The sequence below is a fragment of the Triticum dicoccoides genome, chromosome 3A, assembly GCF_002162155.2.
Source record: "Triticum dicoccoides isolate Atlit2015 ecotype Zavitan chromosome 3A, WEW_v2.0, whole genome shotgun sequence".
In the NCBI taxonomy this organism is placed as follows: Eukaryota; Viridiplantae; Streptophyta; class Magnoliopsida; order Poales; family Poaceae; genus Triticum; species Triticum dicoccoides.
The window spans coordinates 545,822,299-545,839,683 of record NC_041384.1 but is presented as its reverse complement, the minus strand read 5'-3'; positions in this window follow the sequence as shown (position 1 = coordinate 545,839,683).

The window sequence follows — 17,385 nt, the reverse complement described above, 5'->3', positions numbered from 1 at the left end:
TGTCTGCTTGTTTCTCTTTTAGAATACGAACAAAATATTGGAGAACAGTACCCCGTTATGCAATGGTAAAGGAAGTAATGCAGAAGAGGTTCAAGATAGTGAGACATCCCTGTTGGTCTCCAAAAAAGCTGATAAAAACTATCTTGATGACAGTGAGAGAACCCAAAAGTCCTGTCTTGATGTAGTGTTCGAGTTACTGACCACTACTGCTGGCACAAGCTCTTCGAACTCGCTGCCTGAATCAGTTTGTCTTCTTGAGTCTCAACTTCAAGTTGAAAGACATCGACCAGATGTGCTACGACAGGAAGCTGAAGGACGGAGGAAGTCCCTGTGGAATTCAGATGCATACTTTCTGGTGGAACAGCAAGCGCTGGAGGATTAAGCGCCAAACAAGAGGAAGTTAATAAGCTTGCTAAGAATCTTACCAGCATTATGGGTACCCATGATATTGTTTCTTGAGATCTTCTAAAGTGGTTTCAGTACTGGACTTGTTTTGCTGCGGCATTTATCTGCACTGGTCGCCAACTTTGACAACCAGTGTATATGATATGCTGCTTTGTTCCCTATATTTGCACTAGTGGCGAACTTTGATGCCCAGTGGATGTAATATGTGTAATAGCCGTGATAGCCTAGCGTAAATTGCTTGCTTATTTATTTCCTTGTTGTCTTGTTTATTTGTTTGCTTGTAGTCAGTGCAGTTCTTTTTCCGTGGTTTGGCCGCAATAACCTGTTTTTTAAAACTAGGCCACAATAACCATGGGCTACATATTTGTTGTAGTTACCATGGGCCTCCTACGGGTCGTAGAAACAATGGGCCTTGTAAGGGCCGTAGAAACAATGGGCCTTCTACGGGCCGTAGCAACAATGGGCCTTATACGGGTCATAGCATCAATGGGCCTTATACGAGCCGTAGCATCAATTGGCCTTATACGGGCTATATGATCGGCCAAACATGGGCCAATAACAAACAGCATTATGGGTCGTAAACGGGCTAGATTTGGAATTGTCCGTTCATGGGCCGACAATAACGGGCCGTCGTTAATTGGCCATATTTGATGATGCTATGAAAACGGCCCAATGGATTAACGGGCCACAAACAAGCCGATTGTAACCAAGGGCTGAATTTGGCCCACAAGCAGAAAAGGTGAGTAACGGGCCGTAAGTAACTGAATGCTGGAAATAAGCCAAAGAATAAATGGGCCCTCAGAAGGCCGAAAGATAACACAGGTTGGAAATGGGCCAATGGAATAATGGGCCATTAGTGGGTATGAAGCGATACACTATTCATTGCGGGTCAGATTCACTACGGGCCGTTAATGGGCCAAGAGTTACAAATGGCCTCGTATGGGCCGAAAGACATCATGGGCCATACATGGGCCGAAAGTTACAATGGGCTAGAATCATATTGGACGGCCCAGATGAAGCTACTGGGCTTAATTCTGATAGGCCGTAATGGGCCGTGAGTTAGCGGGTCGTAAATGGGCTATATAGGAATAGGCTTTCTGTGGGCTAGCCCGTTACCTTTTGACCAAGTCAAACAGGCCAGCCTTTTCACCAGAATGGGCCTCTGTTGGGCCATGCCACATGTCGACCTATCATAGGTGCCTCATGTCCAATGAATGGATGACATCTATCCCAACGGTGAGCCAACACGTTTTCCTCCGACCAATAAAAAATTTACACGTGGAAAATCCTCATTGGTCCAGGCTGTTAACGGGTTATCGGATCCAAAACTGGACCCGATAGCTTAACGACGACCCTTTACAGTGGATGCCATGTGTTGGTCACCCTTGACGATAGCACTTCCATGACGCGTGATTTTCGTCATGGAAGTGGACACTTCCATGATGATAATTTTGGTAATTTCATGGAACACTTCTATGACAGCACAGGTATGACTATCTTGATTCTATCATAAATTTGTCATGGCATGACAGAAAACATTACCTACTGTGACAAACACGTATCATCACGGAAGTTTTTTTTGGTAGTGTTAGAAGTATGTTATATTGTGCAATGTGGTGCTTGCCAAGTTGACGAGAGACTGTCTTGACTTGATCCTTCCCGGCAACGGCGCCAAAAATTCCTTTTGATGGCGGCTTGAAGCTACGTCGGTATTTCCCCAAAGAGGAAGGGATGATGCAGCACAACGGCAATAGGTATTTCCCTCGGTTATGAGACCAAGGTTATCGAACCAGTATGAGAACCAAGCAACACAACATAAACAACACTTGCACACAAATAACAAATACTCGCAACCCCATGTGTAAAAGGGGTTGTTCAATCCCTTTCGGGTAGCGGCGCCCCAAGATAGGCAAATAGACGTGAATGAAATTGTAGTAGATTGATAGATCAAACGCCAAATAAAATAATAAGAATAAAACACAACAAGGTATTTTTGTATTTCGGGTTAGTAGATCTAAAAATAAAAGCAAAGGAAAAGTAGATTGCAAAGGCAAATAATATGAGAAATAGACCTGGGGGCCGTAGGTTTCACTAGTAGCTTCTGTCGAGAAAAATAGCAAACGGTGGGTAAACAAATTACTGTTGGGCAATTGATAGAACTTGAAATAATCATGACGATATCCAGGCAATGATCATTACATAGGCATCACATCCAAGATTAGTAGACCGATTCCAGCCTACATCTACTACTATTACTCAACACATCGACAGCTATCCAGCATGCATCTAGTGTATTAAGTTCATGGAGAAATGGAGTAATGCAATAAGAATGATGACATGATGTAGACAAGATCTATCTATGTAGAGATAGACCCCATCATTTTATCCTTAGTAGCAACTATACATACGTGTCGGTTCCCCTTCTGTCACTGTGATCAAGCACCATAAGATCGAACCCACTACAAAGCACCTCTTCCCATTGCAAGATAAATAGATCAAGTTGGCCAAAAAAAACCCAAATATCGGAGAACAAATATGAGGCTATAAGCAGTCATGCATATAAGAGATCAAACAAACTCAAATAATTTTCATGGATATAAAAAGATAGATCTGATCATAAACTCAAAGTTCATCTGATCCCAACAAACACACCGCAAAAAGAGTTACATCATATGGATCTCCAAGAGACCATTGTATTGAGAATCAATCGAGAGAGAGAGAGAGAGAGGAAGCCATCTAGCTACTAACTACGGACCCGAAGGTCTAAAAAGAACTACTCACGCATCATTGGAGAGGCACCAGTGGAAGTGGTGAATCCCTCCACAATGGTGTCTAGATTGGATCTGGTGGTTCTGGACTCTGCGGTGGCTGGAATTGATTTTTGTCGACTCCCCTAGGGTTTATGGAATATTGGGGTATTTATAGAGCAAAGATGCGGTCCGGGGGGCACCCGAGGTGGGCACAACCCACCAGGGCGTGCCTGGGCCTCTTGGCGCACCCTGGTGGGTTGTGCTCCCATTGGAGCACCCCCAGGCACTGCCTTGGCCCATTGGGTGTCTTCTGGTCCATAAAAAAATCTCCATAAAGTTTCGTTGCATTTGGACTCCGTTTGGTATTAATTTCTGGTGATATAAAAAACATGCACAAAACAACAACTGGCACTTGGCACTATGTCAATAGATTAGTATCAAAAAATGATATAAAATGACTATAAAATGATTATAAAACATCCAAGATTGATAATATAACAGCATGGAACAATCAAAAATTATAGATACGTTGGAGACGTATCAGCATCCCCAAGCTTAACTCCTGCTCATCCTCGACTAGGTAAGTGATAAAAACAGAAGTTTTGATGTGGAATGCCGCCTAACATGTCATATCATATTCTTTTATTTATAGCATGGACATTTGGACTTTTATATTGTTCAAAGCAATAGTCTAGTTTTGACATGATAACTTAAATACTCAAGCATATCAACAAGCAACCATGTCTTTCGAAATATCAACACTAAAATAAGCCATCCCTGGCCCATCATGTTCAATCATTGATCCATTCATGAAACACACTCGCATATTAACTACACCCAATGCTCAAGTATGATCATAGTGCCTCCTAGTTGGTGCTTTTATAAGAGAAGATGGATACTCAAATTCAAAATAAAAATTGCATAAAGTAAAAGGAAGGCCATTCACAGAGGGAAATAGGGATTTGTAGAGGTGCCAGCGCTCAAAGCAAAAAAAATTAGAGATAAAAACATTTTGGGAGGTGTGTCCTTCCCCCCAATGAAAACGACTTAGAGTTCCCAACACTTTTCATGCTAGATATATCATAGGCGGTTCCCAAACAGAAAATAAAGTTTATTCCTTTTTCAACCATACTTTCACTTTCCATGGCTAACCGTATCCACGGGTGCCTTCCATACCAACACTTTCCAAGGAATTTATTATTTGAAAACATAAAGTAAATTCATTTTTCATTTAGGGATTGGGCATCCCTAATACATTTGCCTTACTCTCGTGCAATGACAAGTGAATAAACACTCATCATGAGAATAACACATCTAACATGGAAAATATTAGCCGCCCCTCACCACTCTGTGAGCGGTACGAACACATAAAAGAGAAGTTTATTTTTAAAATTAGAGATGGCACATACAAATTTGCTTAGAACGACAAAAGAATACCGCATATAGGTAGATATAGTGGACTCATGTGGCAAGATTGGTTTAAAGGTTTTTGGATGCACAAGTAGTGATCATACTTAGTGCAAGATGAAGGCTAGCAAAAGATTGAGAAGCGACCAACCAAGAAACGAATAATCTCATCAGCGAGCATTAAGCATAACTAACATCGAATAATGCACCACAAGTAGGATATAATTTCATTGTGTAATTATTGACTTTCGTTCTTGCATAGGGAATCACAAACCTTAACACCAATATTCTCACTAAAGCATAATTACTCATCAACATGACTCACATATCACATCATAGTATCTCAAAACTATTACTAAGTATCAAGTTTATTTTGTCTAATGATCTTCATGAAATTTTTTATTATATCCTTCTTGGATATCTATCACTTTGGGACTAATTTTCATGTGTTGCTTTTGATAAGCTCAAACAAATATAAGTGACGATCATGAGCATAATATTTCTTTCTCTCAAATTAATTTAAGTGAAGCAAAAGAGAATTTATTGACAATTTTAATAGCTCTCAAATAAATTTAAGTGGAGCAAGAGAGCATTTTCTTCAAAAATACTAAAGCACACCATGCTCAAAAATATATAAGTGAAGCACTAGAGCAAGTCCATAGCTCATAAAAAATAAGTGAAGCATAGAGAGCAATTATAACAAGTCATGACATAATTTTGGCTCTCTCAAATAGGTGTGTCCAGCAAGGAATCAAGACTTAAAACACAAAATGAAACAAGCGAAGACTCATATCATACAATACGCTCCAAGCAAAACACATAGTATGTGACGAATAAAAATATAGCTTCAAGTAAAATACCGATGGTCGTTAGAATAAAGAGGGGATGCCACTCAGGGCATCCCTAAGCTTACTTGCTTGCTCTCTTTTGGATAATAGCTTGGGATGCCGGGGCATCCCCAAGCTTAGTCTCTTCTTACTCCTTATTCCTTCATCCATCATAAGATAACCCAAAACTTGAAAACTTCAATCACACAAAACACAACAAAAGCCTTCGTGAGATCCGTTACTATAAGAAAACAAATCACTACTACAAGTATTGTTAAAAATAAATTCTTATTTTGTTCTTGCATTATATCTACTGTATTCCAACTTTTGTTTGGCAAAAACTCATCAAATAAAACTATAGAGCCATCAAAACAAGCACACAATGCAAAGAAAACAGAATCTGTCAAAAACAGAACAGTCTGTAGCAATCTGGATATTTGGAATACTTCTGTAACACCAAAAACTATGAAAAATTAGGGAGTCCTGTGAAATATGTATGTTAATCTACTGCAAAAGGAATTGGTATTTTATCGCTCTCTGGTTAAAAATGAAAATTATTTTTGGGAGCGGAGAAGTTTCTGTTTTTTTCAGTAAGATCAAACAACTACCACCCAATAAGAGCCTAAATGCTTTACTTAGAAAAACACTAATTAAAACAAAGAAAACACAATCATATCAGTATCATAATTTGTCAAACTCTCAAGAACATAAAGAAAAAAGTAAAAATAAATTTTATTCATTGGGTTGCGTCCCAACAAGCGCTATAGTTTTACGCCCTTAGCTACGCATATTGTTGAGGAAATTGTTAACTGGTAGCTTCTCGGTCGGTTGGTGAGTAGGGGATTAATAGGCTAATCGGCAAGTTAATAGGCCATTTAATCAATTAATCGGACGATTTATCGGGTTATTGGCTACTCGGGGACCCTATGAGTAGGGATTAATCAGCAAGTTAACTGGTTAATTGGATGAATTCTTGAACAGGGGCTACGCATAAAGTAAGGATCTAACTTTTTCATGCTTGTTCAACTCTTCAATCCAACACTTAGAATTCTTCAAATATTTATTATAAATATTTTCAACGACAATACTCCTAGGAACAATTTTAAAGAATTCATTCTTGCCAAAGGGATCTCTTATAACTTCAACAAAATCCGGGTGGATGCTAATCATATTAAGATCCTCTTTACTATTACTAGAAGTTGCACCCTTATTCTTAGTAACTTGAGTAGTCTTGCCAATCTTTACGGGAGTTTTTTCAATATTTTTAGCGGAAGCAAAAAGCCGTGCTCAAATTACTAAAGATTTCTTCTAGTTTATCAATCCGAGACAGACTTTCTTCAATTCTTTCATGAATTACGGTCCCCTTTTCGTTTAACAACTTAAAAACTTCTCCCACTTTTGACCCAATCTTAGTAGCAAAATTATGCATCTTTTTATCCAAATTTTTAATATGCTCTTCAGTAAGCATTTTCTTTTCAATAGCATCTAATCTTTCCATGACATGCCCAAGAGTCAAAGTTGTTTCATTAATCATAAGGGGTGGTGAGCCTACTAAATTTCCCATAGCATTAAAGGCATCAAGAGAGCGACACATCAAGAAATTTCCACTGGTAATCGTATCAAGGATGAATCTATACCAAGTGGTGATGCCCACATAAAAACAACGAATAAGAATGGCGGTAGATTGCTTTCGAATAGATCTATTATGAGCATTGCAAATTCTATACCAAGCATCTTTTAAATTTTCTCCTCCCCTTTGTTTAAAGTTGAGAACTTTGTTCCTAGGAGTGCAAGCAATAAAGGAAGAACTATCCATGCTGATAATAAAAGCAAACAAGATTCCACTCAAAAACAGATCCGGTAAGAGAACGGCGAACAAAAAAGAGGGGCGAATAAAAACGACAATTTTTGTGAAGTGGGGAGAGGAAAACGAGAGGCAAATGGCAAATAATGTAAATTGCGAGGAGATGATATTTGTGATTAGGAACCGGGTATATGTTGAAGATCCTCCCTGGCAACGGTGCTAGAAATTGGCAAGTTGATGGGAGACTATCTTGACTTGATCCTCCCCGGCAAAAGCTCCATAAATTCCTATTGTTGGCGGCTTGAAACTACGTCAGTATTTCCCCGAAGAGGAAGGGATGATGCAGCATCGCGGCGGTAGGTATTTCTCTCAGTTATGATACCAAGGTTATCGAACCAGTAGGAGAACCAAGCAACACAACATAAACAGCACCTACACACAAATAACAAATACTCACAACCCGATGTGTAAAAGGGGTTGTCAATCCCTTTCGAGTAGCGGTGCCCCAAGATAGGCAAACGAACATGAATAAAATTGTAGTAGATTGATAGACCGAACGCCAAATGAAATAAATAAGAATAAAACGCAGCAAGGTATTTTTGTATTTTTTGTTTAATAGATCTGAAAATAAAAGCAAAGGAAAAGTAGATCGCAAAGGCAAATAATATGAGAAAGAGACCCGGGGGCCATAGGTTTCAGTAGTGGCTTCTCTCGAGAAAAATAGCAAACGGTTGGTAAAAAAATTATTGTTGGGCAATTGATAGAACTTCAAATAATCATGACGGTATCTAGGCAATTATCATTAAATAGGCATCACGTCCAAGATTAGTAGACCGACTCCTGCCTGTATCTACTACTATTACTCCACACATCGATCGCTATCCAACATGCATCTAGTGTATTAAGTTCATGGAGAAACGGAGTAATGCAATAAGAATGATGACATGATGTAGACAAGATCTATCTATGTAGAGATAGACCCCATCGTTTTATCATTAGTACCAACAATACATACGTGTCGGTTCCCCTTCTGTCATTGGGATCAAGCACCGTAAGATCGAACCCAAATATCAGAGAAGAAATACGATGCTATAAGCAATCATTCATATAAGAGATCAAAGAAACTCAAATAACTTTCATGGATATAAAAAGATATATCTGATCATGAACTCAAAGTTCATCCGATCCCAAGAAACACACCGCAAAGAGTTACATCATATAGATCTGTAAGAGACCAATGTATTGAGAATCAAGAGAGAGAGAGGAAGCCATCTAGCTACTAACTATGAACCCGAAGGTCTACAAAGAACTACTCACGCATCATCGGAGAGGCACCAATGGAAGTGGTGAACCCCTTCGCGATGGTGTCTAGATTGGATCTGGTGGTTCTGGACTCTGCGGCGGCTGGAATTGATTTCCGTCGACTCCCTTAGGGTTTATGGAAGATTGGGGTATTTATAGAGCAAAGAGGTTGTCCGAGGGCACCTGAGGTGGGCACAACCCACCAGGGTGCGCCTGGGCCTCCTGGCGCGCCCTGGTGGGTTGTGCTCCCCTCGGAGCACCCCCTAGGCGCAGCCTTGGCCCATTGGGTGTGTTCTGGTCCATAAAAAAATCTCTGTAAAGTTTCATTGCATTTGGACTCCGTTTGGTATTGATTTCTTGCAATGCAAAAAACATGCAGAAAACAACAACTAGTACTTGGCACTATGTCAATAGGTTAGTACAAAAAATGATATAAAATGATTATAAAACATCCAAGATTGATAATATAACAGCATGGAACAATCAAAGATTATAGATACGTTGGAGATGTATCAGTGCTCAGTTAATGTTTGGTTCATTTGTTGTGGTGTTTAGTTAACTGCTTGGTTCAATTCTGCAATGCGATGTCCAATTGTCGTGGGTAGAGTTTTGTATTGTTGTGCATGTGAGGAATAAATTGAATTTGGCTACACTTAATACATGAGAAACATATACAAGTGCTATATTTCCTAGATCTTAATCATGCTTTGTTTGGATAAATGGGTTTTCCATGTGGCTTGAATTAATCTGATGAATTTGCAATGTGCTTATTTTTCATCAACATATTTTACTGATAGCATGCGAACCCTTACTTAACCTGATGAGTAATTACCTTATATGTGTTGCAGGGAAACAATGGGAAGCACTAAGGTTTACAATCGAGGTTAGCACATGCATGGTTCGTTCTCTAATAGCACATTATTGTGCAATTGAAGGAACCATTCTAATATTTAGGTTTTAAACAATTTGGTCTTGCACATGTAGGTCCTGTTGTCAGAGGTTTTGACCCACTGTTCGACCCTTTTTGCATATGGGGAAATGAGTTGTCCATGAATATCAATCAAGTCAAGAAACTCAAAAAGATTGTTAGGATAAAGAAATTAGCGACAAAAAACAAGATATTTGTCTGCACAATGAAGAAGACATCGGTTCACTACAAGATGGTACTAACTATTATACCTTGCCTTTTTTATTCCTTTGCCCCATTTCCAATATAGATAAGTTATTTATGCACATCCTTGTTTTCAGGCCTTTCCAAAGCAGTTCACTGATGATCACCTCTCAAACCACCTCTACGGTCAGGAGGCGAGGAAGGTTTTCATACAACACCCACGGTTCAATATTGAAGTGTTTCTGAAGAGGACGAAGGATTGACGGTCAGTCATCGACAGGCACTGGCCTAAAGTTGCAAAGACCTTCAACATGAATGAAGGCTCAATATTCGCCTTCCGCTTTAGCAGTTTTCCAGATGAGATGCATCTGTCTATATACCATCTATGATGCTAATTTTGAAAGGTTCTACATGTTTCATGTGAAACTTGGTGCTGGTGCAGTTGTGTAATGGGGTAGCTGAGTGCTGAAGCTATATCATGTTGTACTCTAATGTATTTCAATTATGAGATCCTGCTTCCTTAATATGGAAATGAAATATATTATGTGCTTAATATGAATGTCAATTAGATTAATAAATGGATTATTTATAATAGGGAAATTAGCCTGCTAATTGGGTTTTGCTACTGCAAACCGTTATTGAGAAAATATCATGGGCGATGACCTTAGGAAACGCACACAGTTTCTAGGAATAAACCGTGTTGGGTCAATGAACAATCACACACGACCTTCTCTTGAAAATTGTGTGTGTTAGACCACCTTGCACAAATATTTACCACATAAAAACTGTGTGTGATGGACAACCTTTGCCACACAGTTTCTTCTATGCATCGTGTGTGATGCATTCAATAACAAAAATGATAAATTTTTTAATATCGGGTGTAATGGCAATGCAATCACAAACGATTTAACAGGGGAAATTGTGTGTGATGTACTTGTGAATGGAAATGTTTTGCTTGGAGCGACTGTGTGGGATGTACATACGAATGAAAACATTTAGCGGGGACTGACTGTGTGGGATGTACTTGCAACCGGAAACAATTTCGCCTGTACAATTGTATTTTTTAGCTCTACTATACGTATTATCATATGTGAGCGCTCGCCGGTCACACACGACCTCATTTTGCCGAGCGTGTGTGTGCTAGGAGGGCATATCCCCGACGGTTTCTGGGTCGTGTGGGAAGGACCCCCCTATCACCGTCACTCACTAGGCGACAGTTCCAAATGTCATCGCGGAACGGGGTACCAACGAGTACCAGTGCTTTGAGGGATGCTTAATCCTTGCAAGTCAATTGGCCTTAGGGTTGATGCCCTCGGGCCAGTGAGTCCCTTTACGAGAGCGGAGCCTTCGATGTAGTCGAGGCGACCAGTGCCATAGGTGTGTAATAGTATGCTGCCGAACATGAGGAGATGACCAGGGGTGGGAGAGCCCTCTGTGTGGGAAAGATCTCTAACGATGGGTTGAGCCATTGATTCCTCCGGTGATCCAATGGAGGAACTCTCAATGAAAGCACCAATGTTGGTGTCAAAACTGGCAGACCTCATGGTAGGGGGTCCCGAGCTGTGGATCTAGGATCGATGGGTAACACGGGACGACGAACACAATGTTTACCTAGGTTCGGGCCCTCTCAAAGAGGTAAAACCCTACGTCCTGCTTGATTGTATTGATTTTATAATGTGGTTTATAGAGTAGATCTACCTCGATATCATTATGAGCTAACCCTAGGCTACGGGGGATGAAGATAGCTCTGCCCCTAATGACTACAACCCTCGGTTTATATAGACACCGATAGGGCTAGGATTACCGATGGTAGATCACAATAAGGAATAAAAGAGATCTTACGCCTTCTTAACTTGGAGGGCACTCCACGACTCCATAGATCTCCTGTCATAGTATGGCTCTTCCAGTCTAACCCATGTATAGTGGTTCGTCGCCCCGAGGACCCCTTAGTCCATGACTCCATGAGCCGCCACACAGCTCGCTAACTTTTTTTTACATGTTTGAGCTCTGTTGGGACCTCCAAATGGTCCAGGGCTCGAATTTTGGCTGGGTTGTCTCTGATTCCTCGGTTGGACATGATGAAGCCGAGTAGTTTGCCAGCTGGGACTCCGAAGACTCATTTCTCCGGATTAAGCTTGACTTGATATACCCGTAAGCTGGTGAATGTATCTCGAAGGTTGTCCACCAACTATCCGACTTGTTTGTTTGACCACCACATCGTCAGCATAGGCCTCAACGGTCTTCCCGATGTGTTTTTCAGGCGTGTTTGAATCATGCGTTGGTAAGCGGCGCTGACGTTTTTTAATCTAAAGGGCATCATGTTGAAGCAAAACGGCCCATAGGGTGTGAGGGAGTCCTAGATTAGGGGGTCCTTGGGTGTCCGTATTATTCGATATGGGCTAGACTGATGGGCTGTGAAAATAAAGCAGAAGACTATCCCCCATGTCCGGATAGGACTCCCATATGCGTGGATGGCAAGTTTGGTGTCCGGGTGTACTTTCTTTCCTTTGCAAACCGACTCTGTACAACCCTAGGCCCCTCCGGTGTGTATATAAACCAGAGGAGTTAGTCCGTAGAGGCCATCAGAACAATCATAGGCTAGACAACTAGGGTTTAGCCATTACAATCTCGAGGTAGATCAACTCTTGTAACCCTTATACACATCGAATATAATCAAGCAGGACGTAGGGTTTTACCTCCTCTAAGAGGGCCCGAACCTGGGTAAAACATTGTGTCCCTTGTGTCCTTTGTTACCATCGATCCTCAGATACACAGCTTGGGACCCCCTACCTGAGATCTGCCAGTTTTGACATTGATAGTGGTGCTTTCATTGAGAATTCCATTGTGTTGTCGACAGAAGGATCGATGGCTCACCTTGTCATCAACGACAACGCTGCTTCCGGGGAAACCTTTCTCCCTGGTCACCTCTTTGTGTTTGGCGGCTTGGTGCTACGTGCCAACTCGACCGGTCACCTTGAGCAGGTCGACAGCTACGCCCCTGGTCACCAGATCAGGTTTGGAAGTTTGAACCACATCGCCAATATCCGAGGAGATTTGACATTCGAGGGGTTCACGGCCTCGGCTACCGCTCCCCAACCATACGAAGAAGGCCCTTTAGATCCATCATTAAATCCCGTTCATGGGTCGACTCTCATACCCGCCCTGGCCTTAGATCCAGGGCGGACCGCTCTGTCCGAAGACGGGAGGGTGAACCCCGTCGGACTCTCTCCCATCAAGGAGCTTCCAGCCGAAGACCCAGATGCGATCATGATGTTGGTGGACCTGGACTCAAACGGGGCTCTCCCCGTCATCGGGAAGCCAGATTCGCTTCTGGTCGTGACTCAGATCTCTCGAGGTCTGCCTCTATCGGGCTCGGTCAAGTGGTTATTAATAAACCTAGCTCCGCAGATCCTCATATGCATGTCCAGCTTTCGCTCTTAAATAATACACTAGACCTAATGTGATCTCCCACCATCATGGATGTATCACCTCCGGACTACGCTCAACTTGAGCTGGGGGCTACGAGTAGGGAATTTTACGGCCCACCCACCACCCACTTAATAGCCACTGTCGAGGACTTAACTGACATGCTAGACTACGCCTCTGAAGACATCGACGACATGGACGATGATGTCAAGGCCGAACCAGGTCAAAACCCACCCACCACTGGGCGTTGGACGGCCACTTCTACTTACGATGTATACATGGTGGACACTGATACGTCTCCAATGTATCTACAATTTTTTATTGTTCCATGCTATTATATTATCTGTTTTGGATGTTTTATATGCATTACTATGCTATTTTATATTATTTTTAGGACTAACCTATTAACCAGGAGCCAATGCCAGTTCCTGTTTTTTTCCATGTTTTAGAGTTTCGCTGAAAAGGAATACCAAATGGAGTCCAAACGGAATGAAACTTTCGCAATGATTTTTCTTGGACCAAAAGACATCAAGAGGACTTGGAGTGCATGTCAGGGAAGCCACAAGGTGTCCACAAGGACAGAGGGCGCGCCCAAGGGGTAGGGCGCGCCCCCACCCTTGTGGGCCCCTCGTGACTCCACCGACCTATTTCTTCTGCCTATATATTCTCAAATATTCCAAAACCTAGCAGGGGAGCCACAAAAACACTTTTCCACTGCCGAAACCATCTGTACCCGTGAGATCCCATCTAGGGCCTTTTCCGACATCCTGCCAGAGGGGGATTCGATCACGGAGGGCTTCTACATCAACACCATTGCCTCTTCGATGAAGCGTGAGTAGTTTGCCTCAGACCTATGGGTCCATAGCTAGTAGCTAGATGTCTTCATCTCTCTCTTTGATTCTCAATACCATGTTCTCCTCGATGTTCTTGGAGATCTATCCGATGTAATACTCTTTTGCGGCGTGTTTGCCGAGAACCGATGAATTGTGGATTTATGATCAGCTTATCTATGAATATTATTTGAATCTCATCTGAATTCTTATATGCATGATTTGATATCTTTGCAAGTCTCTTCGAACTATCGATTAGGTTTGGCCAACTAGATTGGTGTTTCTTGCAATGGGAGAAGTGCTTAGCTTTGGGTTCAATCTTGCGGTGCTCGATCCCAGTGACAGAAGGGGAACCGACACGTATTGTATTGTTTCCATCGAGGATAACAAGATGGGGTTTTCATCATATTGCTTGAGTTTATCCTGCTACATCATGTCATCTTGCTTAAAGCGTTACTTTATTCCTATGAACTTAATACTCTAGATGCAGGCAGGAGTCGGTCGATGTTTGGAGTAATAGTAGTAAATGCAGGCAAGAGTCGGTCTACTTGATACGGATGTGATGCCTATATTCATAATCATTGCCTTAGATATCGTCATAATTATGCGCTTTTCTATCAATTGCTCGGCAGTAATTTGTTCACCCACCATAATACTTTATATCTTGAGAGAAGCCTCTAGTGGAACCTATGGCCCCCGGGTCTATTTTACATCATATAAGTTTCCGATCTACAATTCTGGTTTCCTATTTACTTGTTTTTCAATCTTTTACTTTCCATTTCATAAACCAAAAATACCCAAAATATTACTTTTACCGTTTATCCAGCTCTATCAGATCTGACTTTGCAAATAACCGTGAAGGGATTGACAACCCCTTATCGTGTTGGGTGCAACTTGGTGTTTGTTTGTGCAGGTATTCGGTGACTTGAGCGTTGTCTCCTACTGGATTGATACCTTGGTTCTGAAAAGCTGAGGGAAATACTTACTTTATTTGCTGCATCACCCTTTCCTCTTCAAGGGAAAAACCAACGCAAGCTCAAGAAGTAGCAGGAAGAATTTATGGCGCCGTTTGTCGGGGTGATCTACGCCAAGTCAAGACATACCAAGTACCCATCATAAACTCTCATCTCGCATTACATTATTTCTCATTTGCCTCTCATTTTCCTATCCCCCACCTCTAAAACAATTTTCAAAAAGATTTTCCTTTTTCTTCACCCTTCTTTTCGTATGCCTTTTTGCTCATTTGCTATGTTTGCTTGTGTTGCCATGTGCCTTCTATGTGCTTGCATCTTCGCTTGCTAAAAATCTATTGATATGGATCCTCATCCCCTTGCTAATCTTGTTAAGAGAACCAATCATGATGAACCAATTTCTAGTGATTTGAGTGCACTAGATTATCTTTATGAAGTTTTGCTTGAGATTTGTGAATCTAAAATTGTGATGAAGAAATTTATGAACTGATTCATGATAGCTTCTTGAATAAAAAGCATGTTGCAATGGTTTTACTATAAATTCTATTGATGTCAATTTTGTTAATGATATGCAAAACCCTATGCTTGGGGATACTAGTGTTTCTATGACCACTACTTGTTGCAATGATCATGATTGGGGTGATTCTTCTTATAATCTTGAAAATTTATTTAAGCCCCATGATGAATATGAGATTGATAATAATGTTTGCAATAATACTGAAAGTGGGTTTGGAAGAGTGTCAACTTTAGATCCCACATATTTGGATAATGTTCAATCTTATGAAGGTTTTGATAAAAGTGGGTTCGGAGAGGTCATGACTTTATTTTATTATAATCCCACAATTTCGGAAGAGTGTCAACTTTGCATGCATGTGGATGATGAAGAGAAAATTTTATGTGATACTTGTATTGTTGGATTTGATTTTGATCCTACATGTAATTATTATTATAGAGGAAAATATGGTTGTAGAAATTTTCATGTTACAAAATTACCTCTCGTTATGTTGAGATTGCTTTTGTCTCTTCCTTTTTCCTTGCATATGGTGGTTTTTGCTTGTCTTGATAATTTGTATACTTATGAAATCCCTATGCATAGGAAGCATGTTAGACTTAAACTTATTGTCACATGTTTTATGATGCTCTCTTTGTGTTTCAATTGCTATCTTTCATGTGAGCATCATTAAAATTATTAACGCCTAGCTAAAAGGCTTTAAATAAAAGCGCTTGTCGGGAGACAACCCAATATATTTCCTTTCTGTTTTGCAATAAATATTTCATCTAGCCTCTAGTTAGATGTGGGTTTATGTTTTAATTAGTGTTTGTGCCAAGTAAGACCTTTGGGACAGCTTACGATGATAGTTGATTTGATCTTGCTGAAAAACAGAAACTTTTGCGCTCAGGAAAACAATTCTCATTTTTAGTACGACTGTGATAAAATATTGATTATTTTTGCAAAATATTAAGAAACAAATTTCTTAGGTCGTCCTAAATTTTCAAAAAAATTGGAGTTACAAAAGTATTCAAAATATCCAGATTGTTGTAGATTGTTCTGTTTTTGACAGATTCTGTTTTCTATGTGTTGTTTGCTTATTTTGATGAATCTATGGGCTAGTATAGGGGGTATGAACCATGGAGAAGTTGGAATACAGTAGATATTACACCAAATTAAATAAAGAATGAGTTCACAACAGTACTAAAAGTGGTGATTTATTTTCTTATACTAACGGAGCTTATGAGATTTTCTGTTGAATTTTGTGTTGTGAAGTTTTCGATTTTTGGGTAAGGATTTGATGGACTATGGAATAAGGAGTGGCAAGAGCCTAAGCTTGGGGATGCCCCGGAAGGCATCCCCTCTTTCGTCTTCGTCTATCGGTAACTTTACTTGAGGCTATATTTTTATTCACCACATGATATGTGTTTTTCTTGGAGTGTCTTGTATAATTTGAGTCTTTGCTTTTTAGTTTTCCACAATAATCCTTGCTATACATACCTTTTGAGAGACATGCTTGAATCGTGATTTATTAGAATACTCTTTGTGCTTCACTTATATCTTTTGATCTAGGCAACATTGCTCTATGTGCTTGACTTATATATTTTAGAGCACGACGGTGGTTTTATTTTATAGAAATATATGAACTCTCGTCTTCACTTATATTATTTTGAGTGTCTCTAAACAACATGGTAATTTGCTTTGGTTATAAATTTAGCCCTAATATGATAGGCATCCTAGAGGGATATAATAAAAACTTTCATATAAAGTGCATTGAATACAATGAGAAGTTTGATTCCTTATGATCGTTTTGAGATATGAAGATGGTGATTTTAGAGTCATGCTAGTGAGTAGTTGTGAATTTGAGAAATACGTGTGTTAAAGTTTGTGATTCCCGTAGCTGTCGACGTTCTGGGAACGGGGGTCCCCATACTTGCCTGCCTGCGGCCTGCGGCGTGGCTCAAAAGGGGGCCCAGCATGGCCCATCTTCATCAACATACACCCAAGACCCTCGCGAGGGGCCAAGCCTCGCGGGGCGGACGACACGGAACTTCCTCAGGCA